This window comes from Euprymna scolopes, chromosome 36 (genome assembly GCF_053919585.1).
Source record: "Euprymna scolopes isolate OS-2025 chromosome 36, ASM5391958v1, whole genome shotgun sequence".
Taxonomy (NCBI): Eukaryota; Metazoa; Mollusca; class Cephalopoda; order Sepiida; family Sepiolidae; genus Euprymna; species Euprymna scolopes.
The window spans coordinates 64,913,597-64,924,548 of NC_136517.1; positions in this window are offsets into that span (position 1 = coordinate 64,913,597).

Below are 10,952 nucleotides of genomic sequence, written 5' to 3' on the forward strand. Positions count from 1 at the left end.
TAGAACTGCACGCCTATGGAATTGTCTTCCGTTTTCCTGCTTTCCGGCTGACTACAATATGGTTGTGTTCAAGTCTAAAGTAAATAAGTTCTTGATGAGCTGTTCCATATAAGTTATCAAATTTAACAAATTTTCATTACTAATGATTACTATATTGACCAATTTCTACTGTACACTCTTTAACCCTTATCCTTGAGTGGCCTCTGGGCCTTGATAATGTGGGATGCCTTTGTAAAAAAAAAAAAAAAAAAAAATCCCCCCCCTCCAAAAGTGGTGTTTATTCCGGAAGCTGTTCTTAAGATGAGGAGGTTGGGGGTGATTATAAGGTGGACCTAATCTAAAAAAACAAAACAAAAAAAAAACAAGTTTTTTATGCGCACATAAGCAACTATTTTTTTACGTTTATTTATATAAAAATTAGTAAATTTCAATGAATAGAATAATAAATCATTTATCATTAATATGTGTTTTTGGTTTTGTGTTAAATGAAACTTCTTTTTTTTCATTACAACAATAATGAACCAATTTAAATCTTCTGGCGTTTAAGGGTTATGAAATCATCAATAAATCATTTAGTTACTAAGCCAACGTCAGTAAATAAAAAATGTTACGTGCACATGCATTAGCCTTGACTGGGGGGGGGTCTAAGGGAGCGACCATTAAATAATTATACTGGTCGCCATGGCCTCAACGCACAATGAGTACCTAAAGTGGCACTTATGCACTTATGTTATCGTGCTATTTTTAAAAATAGTATTTTCATGTTAAATTCAAATTTTACAATATGTTTTTCTTTTATTAATTTGTTAAGTGAAAGTGCAGATAACCTGGTCGGTTTCTAATGTGAGGAAAATCACCCCCCCCCCAAAAAGGGGTACTCTGGGTAATACCAAAACATTAAAATTGCCTCAGTCTCTCTCTTCCTCTCTTAATATCTCTCTCTATCCATCTCTCCCTTTCCCTCTCTCAATCTATCTTTCTCTCTATATCACCCTCTCCATCTCTCTTTGAGCCCCTTTCTCTCTCTAACACCCTCTATCTCTCTCCTTTCCTCTGTCTCATCCCTCTCTGTTTCTAACTCTCCCTCTCTCTCTCTGTTTATCTATCAATGCCTTTATCTCTCTATCTCCTTCTCTTTCTCTATTTTCCTCTCACTTTCTCTTTTCCATCTACATATCTTCCTCTCTGTCTGCCCATCTCTAATCCCTCATCCTATTTTAGTCTCCTAAATTAATTACAGTGAATAAGGCATTGTCAAAACATGGATAAATCCTATTTTAGTCACCTAATTTACTGACTGTGAGAATAGAAGTTATTTGGAAATTACTGCTACCTTGAACAACACCAGAAGTAACTGGTAAAACCTTTCTAATTAAATTGATTTTGGCAGCCAGTTGGTAACAAAATGACATAGCCTTAGCCCTTGCTGCATGAGGAATACCTGCGACCTTGCTGCCAAGTAGAAGAATTATTTATTCTACTTTAAAACATTCAATTTTTCAAAAATCTCATGTTCAACATCTCCAAAACATCCAATATGGGGAAAAATATTGCAGAAATGCAAACTTATTATTTAGGATGAATGCACAATGGTATGCAAAAAATCACTTGAGGCTCTTGGTCGATCCTTGCAAGATTTGCGTGGCAATGTCAGACCATTTGGGAATGCAGTAACATTGCTTGCAGGAGATTTCAGACAAATGTTACCTGTTATTCTTCAATCAACACCAGCAGATGAAATAAATGCTTGCCTCAAATACTCTACTTTTTTGTTTCATGTGAAGACATTAAACTTAACTAAAAATATGCATATCCAGTTGCAGACTTTTCGATCCGCACAAAAACTTTTGCGTCACTTGTGGAAAATTGGGTACGAAAAAGTGCCAGCTGATGAGAGTTAAGGGCAAAATTCTTTGACTTTTAACTTCTGTAATTTTATTTCATCAAAAGAATAGTTAGTTTAAAGATTTTTGCAGATATTCAAATTATAAGAATTCCATTTGACTGAGTGAATGAGCTATTCTTGCAGGTCAATACAAAGATGCCCATGAACTTAACGCTATTATTCAATGTAAAATTCCAAGTGAGGTAGTCAAATACAAATCCATCGACACTGTTGTAAAAGCAGATAAAGTGGGTAATAATCCAACAGCTACATTTGCCAGGGATGCTACCGCATGTATTGCAACTGAAATTTGGTGTACTAATTATCATGTTGTGAAATATAAACCAATCCAAGCTTTGCAATAGCACTTAGCTTGCAGTAAAAAAAATTAACAAACAATATCATAGAAACAGCAATCTTAACAGGACCTTTCACAGATGAATATATCTTCATTCCATGCATTCCTATGATTCCACCGGATACATCATTACACTTTAGGAAATTGAACTTTCCAATTTTATTGTCATTTGCAATAACCATCAACAAAGCACAGGGAACAATCTTTACAATTGTGGGTCTTACAGTTACACACTGACTGTCTTTTCACATGGACAATTTATGTTACGTATTCAAGAGTCACCAAACCAGAAAATCTCTATATCAGCTAAGAAAATGGAACAACAAAAACTGTGTACCCATGCAAAATGGAAAATTAAACCTATAAGAAACATGCTTTTTCTCATTTTGGAACTTTTTCTGTTGCGCCAATTTGAGCCACAGCAACGCGTGGCAGGGTACAGCTAGTCTATATATATAAAAATGTAATTTTTGGTTCGTTCAAAATCGATAAAACCATATTTCTACATTACCAATTTAATTGAAATTTTCAGAAAATCTATCTGTAATGTCAAGGAATGTTTTCATATTATTAAAATAATGTAACATTGCGGATTATAAAAATATTAAATAAAATAAAAATATCTTTTGTAACTGCGAGACTGTCCGCCATTTCATTTCCGGTAGAAATGAGCCTTTCACTTGCACCACACATTGACGACTTTCGAATTACAACATTTTACTATCTTCTTAATAGTAGCCAACGTAAGTACGTGAGAAATTAATAAATGTTTAGTAACTTTTTCCTTTTATTATTTTTAAATAGTAAAACTTTTTTTATTCCTGAAAAGAGCCAACGTAAATAAATGTTTATACACATGACAAATTATCAATAAATAGCTTAGTTACTTTTTTTTTATTTATGAAAAGAGTTAAGTCAACGTAAATAATGTTTGTAAAAGTGCGAAAGGCAACGTAAGTAAATAAATAAATATGTGCAGATGCGTTAGCCTTGACTGAGGTGGGGGGACTAAGGGAACGACCATCAAATAATTCTGCGGGTCGCCATGGAACTCAACGTCCAAGGAGTACGAAAAATAGTTTTCATATGAAGAAATTACTCTCTCGAAAAGTGGGTGATCACTTTTCCATGTAAATTTAACTTAAAATGAGCACCTATTTTCTGGCTACCTGAGGAAGGGGCATTTATTTTCGTGTTTATTGGCTTAAAGGTTTTTGACAAGGCAGTTTGGTACACGAGTGCATATTTAACAGCCTTCGTTTATGCTCGCACGTAGTGTAAACAAAGGCTACGTCTGTGAAATGGAAAATAGTCCCAGAGGTCACGGGTTATTACCATGCAAAAGAAATCAAACAAAAAAACTTTTTAGCCAAGAAACACGCAGAAAAATTCCCTCTTTCAGGTGGCCAGAAAGTGGGTGCTCATTTTAAGTTAAATTTACATATGATCACCCACTTTTCAAAAAAGTAATTTCTTCATATCATGAAAACTTTCTTTTTGCGACGGAAACAGTTTTCAGATTTGTTTTTAGCACACCGAAATCTTAAATAAAATATTTCGTTATATACGAATGTGAAACGGGCCTTAAAGTAAAATACCGGATTTTTGGGGGCAGATTGTACAAATATCCTCAAACCAGGTAATCACTAAAAGGGACTCTTAAAAGTCATCACCTGTATCGAGCAAAAGTTTAAAACCACCGATTATATGCCAGCTTACATCACAGTAACATATATTGAGTGAGTTCCTAACAGTATTTTGTATAGTTTTTTAGTTTAAACTCATTTTCCCAAAATTTCTCCAAACTTAACATGTTCGATACAGTCTGCCGCCATTTATATTTTTCAAATATACCAATAAACATTGAACGTTTTTGAACCGATTAAACATTATACATTACATAAAAACACTAAAATCTTATCCAGTTAGGTAGAACATTTACTTTTCTTGCCTTTGACAACATTTATTTGTTATATATTTATTTTTTGACAACTTCTTTGTATCTGTGTTTAGTAATACAAACCCTTTTCATGTAATGTAACGTTTAGTCGGCTCGAAAAACAGTGTTTATCGGTGTATTTGAAAGCTACAAATGGTGGTGGACACTGTTGATTAACTTAAGTTTGAGAAAGTGAGTTAAAACTAAAAAACTATACAAAATACTGTCAGAAACCCACCGATTATGCCAGCCTATGTCATGGTAACATATATTGGGTGGGTTTCTGACACTGTTTTGTATAGTTTTTAGTTTTCAACTTACTTTCCCAAACTTAACGTATTCAACAGAGTCCGCGACCATTTCTGTTTTTGGAGCCGATTAAACATTTTACATTACATAAAAACACTAAACAATTATCCAGTTAGGTAGAAACGTAACTTACCTTACCTTTGCTTTCATTTATTTGTTTTTGGACAACTTTTTCGAATCTGTGTATAGCAACCCCCCCCCCCCGCCACACACACACACATCACCCAAATATCAATTACTAACTCACATTTTTGTATACGGTAAAAAAAACAAAAAAACATTTAGCGTTTCAACATTTTTGCTACGTTCAGCTTCATCCACTGATTGTTGGTCGAGCCCAAACCATATGGAATGGAAACTCCCAAGGATACGGATCAAATTCTACAAGAGTACCATTTTTTTCATTTTCGCCTTTTTGGAGTGGATTGCTGTACTAAGAATATAAGAAACATGCATTTTCTCTTTTTATTAGAATTTTCCATTACACCAAATTGAGCCACTGCAACACGTGGCAGGGTACAGCTAATATATATATATATATTTTTTTTTTTGGTGCAAGTGATCAGCTCAAATTAATATTGTAGAACATTTTAGAGATGGAATTAGATGAATTCTAAAATGATGCTTTAAAAAGGTGGGGGGGGGAGAATATCATGAAATATTTAACAGAAATTGTGTTTATTGAACAGAATAAATATATATTTTTTAGTGGAAACTTATTTAGGATATAAGAAAGTTTTTTAAAAAATATTAATGTTTCTTTTCACCAGTCTAACATATAACATAGCTTTCTCATGTTAATTAGTGTCCTTTTGTATATTTTAGAATTTTTAAGCTGTGTGAACTTATTCAATTGTATAAAATGTAATTGTGAAGAAATGATTTAATCACTGGTGATCATTTTGAGAGAAAGAAAAAAGAAATATGGCATGAGAAAGATAGAGAGAGAGAGGGGAGGGGATACGTAAAAAGATTTCATAATTTTTTTTTTTTACAAGGAGGTCACCACTTATCAAGACCTGGAAGCCACTCAGGGATAAGGGTTATTGCATGTACAATACGTTGTATGTTAGTTTTGAGATTTCATAAAGTGTCTACTTAAGGGGGCGGTTCATCAGGAATTTGTTTACATTGGATTTGAAGACATCCAAGTTGTAGTCAGATGGGAAACAGGCAGACGGAACAGAGTTCCACTGGCGTGCTGTTCTAAGAAAGAAGCTGTGTTCATGGAATCTACGTTTTGATTTAGACACAGATAGAGAGTAGGGAAAATTTTTGACAGTGGATTCAGCTAGACGGGTGTTTTTCATAAAAGATTGGCGAGGGGGGACCAGAGATTGGAGCTCAGACGAGCACTTGCCATGGAAATAATGGTAAAACAAAGACAAGCTCGCAACCTCTCTTCTGTGGGAGAGAGGTTGCAGGGAAGAGAAAAGGGCATCCCCCACTAAGCAACGAAGTCTATTTTGTACTATGTCAAGGCAGGATAGGCTATTTTTAGCAGCTCCTGCCCAGATATGGCAGCAGTATTCCATCCTTGGACGTACTTGGTTTTTATATAGATAGAGAATTGCATCAGTAGTGAGATATCTTCTGGAGCGGTAGAAGGAACCCACCATCTTTCCAGCGACCCTGGCAACAGACTTGATGTACGTGTTCCATTTCATATCAGGAGTAAAGGTCAAACCCAGAAGCTTGTCAAAACATTGAGCTTCTCCTAGACGAGAGCCATCCATTTCAATTGATGCCAAATGGGGATCAGAGCATTAATGACAAATAAATATCATTGTTTATCTCTGTAAATACATGATTACAATTTTTGCAAGCAAGGAAGAAATAACCAAGAGAGAAACTCATTTACCTTGGTCCAACATGACTACATAGTATACGGACACATCACAAGGACTTATATGGAGTCTATACGTCACGAGTTTCTATGTATGTATTCAAGTAATGCCGGTATAAATATCCTTTGATCCTTCTAGGTCAGATATTTAATCTTTTACGCACCGTCTTCAGTGCACAGCAGCAAACAACTCTACAATCAGATCCTATACCACAATTATCAGGAGGAACCACATCAGTTTTGGCCCCTAATTCTCTACTGCATCTCTAAAATAGTGAAGCTCCTCCATCAGGCAGTCGGATCAGTGCTGCTAGCGTGAGTTACGTTTCTGTCCAACACATCGTTCCTTTAAAACCAGATTCAGTATGATGCTTTCTCAGCTGCTTCTTGCACATCTGCCATAAATTTATTTACATAAATTTGATCTTGCAACAAAAACAAATTTTGCAGTATGTTGATTAGCCTTCATTCAACATATCCTCAATTTCCCACAGTTAAATCATAATATTCCACACTCCATCTTTTTTATGGCACTTGCTCAATAGATCCCCCTATTTCTTAGCCTCCTTGTCTACTGCTATTGAAAAATTATGCACCAACATTACAGTCAGCTCCAGCATAATTCTAAGCTTCTTTTCACTCGACACAACAAGATCTGGTCTCTGCTGTGTAAGAGTCAGTTGGAAGATCAAGGTATTCTGGCAGTCTTCTGCCAAGTTCCATTCTCCTTGCCATCTTTTATGGGTTAACTGTATCTTTGCATGTTGTTCCACCTCTTATTTTTGGTAATTTGCCGCACTGTGCATCATTCATTTACAAACATCACAAACATGCCTCCCAGCAGAAACACATACATGAAAGACACACTCGAACATACGGAAGATGCATGGTGGAAAAGTACTAGCTCCTTCTGCAGTTTCGGTAGCAAAGAAAAACGATACAAATTTTTACAAATGTCTGTTTTACTCATACTGACCCAAAACAACTGTAGAGTTGAATGTCATAATCAAAGAAGCAAGCACCCATGTGTGTGTGCATTGTGTGGCTATACAACTTACCTTCAGGTGGAATCTGAGAGAAAAAGATTAAAGATGGCGGCTGTGGCTTTATAAGGTGTGGTCTCATGGAATCAAACAAGATCACACCACACACATATGCAAATGAAATGCAGTCAGTTTTTTTTTAATAAACCGCCTGTTGGCAGAGGTAAGAGTGACAGATGCTGGAAGTTGAGAGTGAAAGTTGTGAGAAGGAAGTGACAAATTCTATCCGTGAATTTTTTTTTTTGTCTCCCAAAATACCATTTAACTGCAAGCTATTTCGGCGTAATGGAGGACAAGTTCAACCTTAAATTAATACTAAAATTTGATGGCTCGACTGGTACTTAAAAAAGGTGAAAAAGGTGGAACTGCATTGCCTGTGGTCTAGCGTGAATAGCATTGAACATGTGACTCCTCTAAGTCTGTCTGGTGGCGCTTTCGCAGTGTATTAACAGCTTAGTCCTGAGGAACAACAGGATTATGAAGGGATCAAGACAGCACTATACAAGGCATTTGCTATCAACCCCACCACTGCCTGGGAGCAAGTTAAAGCAAGAACCTTATGTCCAGGCGAAACTGTTGACATTTGGCCAAGCTGACAAAGTTGTTCAGTGGGCTGCCTGAGCGGGCCTTGGCATGCAAATTTCTGGCAGGGCTCCCACCTGGAGCAAAGCAACTCCTGCAAGCTAGCTCAAGCATAGCTTTGTTATCCCTTAATTACCTGGTAGACCGTCGGGTCAGGACTGTGATGAAGAATAACTATGAGATTAGAGAACCAGTAGATGATAGACCATTTCCTCATGCGAAAGTCGTATGTTATAGGTGTAATAGCCAGGGCCACATTGTGAGGAACTGCCGGTGGTGACTGACAGCTGTTCACTGCTACTGGTGTAATTAGACTGGTCATATGGCTCGGGATTGTGCAGGAAATGGGGTCGGGGACAATATGCCAGTGTCAACCTCTTCCCTAAGCAGAAATTAAATGAGGCACTTCCGACCATTCAGGTCTATATTAACAAGACATTTTTGCACCAACCTAATAGAAAAACAAATTAAAAAAAGATAAAATAAATATGTTTAAATTCACTGCAGACACTTGAAATATAATAATATGTATTTTAAACAAGTCTTTTTCGCTTTTTCCTTTCGGAATATAATTATTCCTAAATCCTAAATCGTAATGTTTTCAAATTAAATAATAAACAAACGTTAATTTTCAATATCAATAACGAGCGTGTTTTTGCGACGGTGAAATCTAAAATGTTTCCACCTCAAAAAAGTTCCTGAAATGAAAAGGCGAACTTTGGTCGTTATTATTTAAAAAAGAGTTTTGTCTTTAAAGTTAATATTTATTTTATTAATTCATTATCTTCACTCATTTTATTTAAAAATGTAGTTTAAAATATATTCTAAATAATGATTCCATTTTCTTAACAGTACGGATTGTTTTGATGACGGGACGTTCGTGACAATTCACCGAAAAAGTTTTAATCGCTTCAATTTTTCAACTTTTAAAGTCATTTCCTCAAGCAAAGATAACGATTTTGAGAAAAATATTTCGTGTAGATCTTTTCTATGTCAAACCCCAACTATCATCACCATTGCCTCACCGGGGTTCCAAAATCGACCTGCCCTATTGTAGCATGTAGATGCTTCTCCTTATTCTGAAGTCTCATTGTAACAAACTCTTGATAATTTTTCTCACCAGTTGCCAGGCACTCTAGCAATCCATCAACCACGTATTGGGGGTATATCAGTTGAGATGTTGTGTAATTTGGTGCCAGTACTGAAAGGATTATTAATAGATTTTATGCAATCCAAAAGTGTCCTAGCACGTTCATAGCCGATTTTTGTAGAGGCTGGATTGAACTCGTGGTGTAGACTGAGTTCACTATCATGCTTGTCCAAATTACACCATTCAAGCAGTTGTGCTGCATAAAGATCTTTCTCACGCTTTAAGAATTTCCATAAACCTACTGCTTCCTTTTGTCTTGTTATTCCAATGACACCCCCTACAACCTTGGCAGGTTTGTTGTAACATTTTTCAAGTGGCATGTCAAATCCTACTGCGTTGCCTTGTCGAAGAGTGTGGTACATCACCCATCCGCCTTGTGTGAAGCATCTGCACCAGGGAACTTCCTTTCTAAGTCAAGGCAATCTTCAAAGAAGAGTGTACCCCATCTGCTATAGTTTGTTCGACCAAATCCAAAGAACAAGGGCATGCACCTTCGAATGGCTGAAATGAACATATGACAATTGCCTTGTCGGATAGAATGTGAAAGATCTCTCAAGATTGGATACAGATCATCTAGAAACAACTTCCAGCACCTTACATTCTCATTGCACTCCGTTTCTTTCCATTCTGTGAAGGAATTCTTCAGGTCTTCATTCAATATCTTGCTTTCGTTCCAAATCTGTCTAAACTCTGCATGGTTAGCATCTAATGTCTGTTGCATCCAAGTTTTCAGTGTGCCTTTCTATTTCATAGTGATCTTTGTCTTTTTCTGACTGAAATCTTTCAAACATTAAGGCTGTTATAACTTCTGATATCAGACTCATTGCCTCCTTGCTTTTACAATAGTGACCCCCTGTCATAATACTATTTTCTACAACAATCTTTCCAAAAGCCTCTGTCTCAATCAAAGCCAAATCTATACAGATACAGCAAAGATACTTCCCGAGGCAAGCGATTACAATCTTATTCATGTGAAATGGTCCCATTCCAAGGAATATGTTACCAAACTGTTTGGGTTTCAGCAATTGTATTTCTTTTGCGATAGCATACACCGCCTCATCAGACCATAATGCTCCTGATGTGGCATTCTTTTGCTTCAAGACATCCTGAAAATTAAGCATCGATGTAAATATTGTGTCCATTTTGGTTGCAACATATGGAAGGATGGGTACAAATAATGTCTTTGTAACATCAGATTTCATTCAAATGTTCAGATGAAACAACAATGAAATCTTACCACGTTACAATGCAGTGATTAAAATTCAAATTACTTTCCATCAAAAGACCTAAACCTAATCACTTACTAAAAGAAAAAAAAAAAAATAATAAATAAATAAATAAATATATAAAATACTTGGTATTTTCATGAACGCTCAGTTGCAAAACTCCCTGGGCAATCGCCGCATTAGTCATGTCATTACATGTATAGTACATCCATGTAAATTACACGGAACATAGGTTCGAAATGTGTTAAAATTAGTTTATTGCAAATATCTCGAAAGCAATTGGTTTTAGAACATCATAATGTGTTATTGACCCACCCCCCATAATGTGGCAATTTTGGACATTTTGAGTGGTCACATGACCATCTACGCTCAATGGTTTCAGAGATACAGTGCTGGTAGGTGATCGTACTTCGCTAAAAATGGGCATGGATATTTCGTCAATTTCACCGTCAGTGACAGATGTGTCACTTAGCAAACATTAATTAGTGACCTTCAATTAGTAAACTTCTGAAGAGTTTAGCTGTATACATTAAAGTGCATATATAACCAGCATGAGCTACTAGAGTACATGGAATTTTTGCAGAAATAAGTAGTTATCGAGATATAAAAAACTG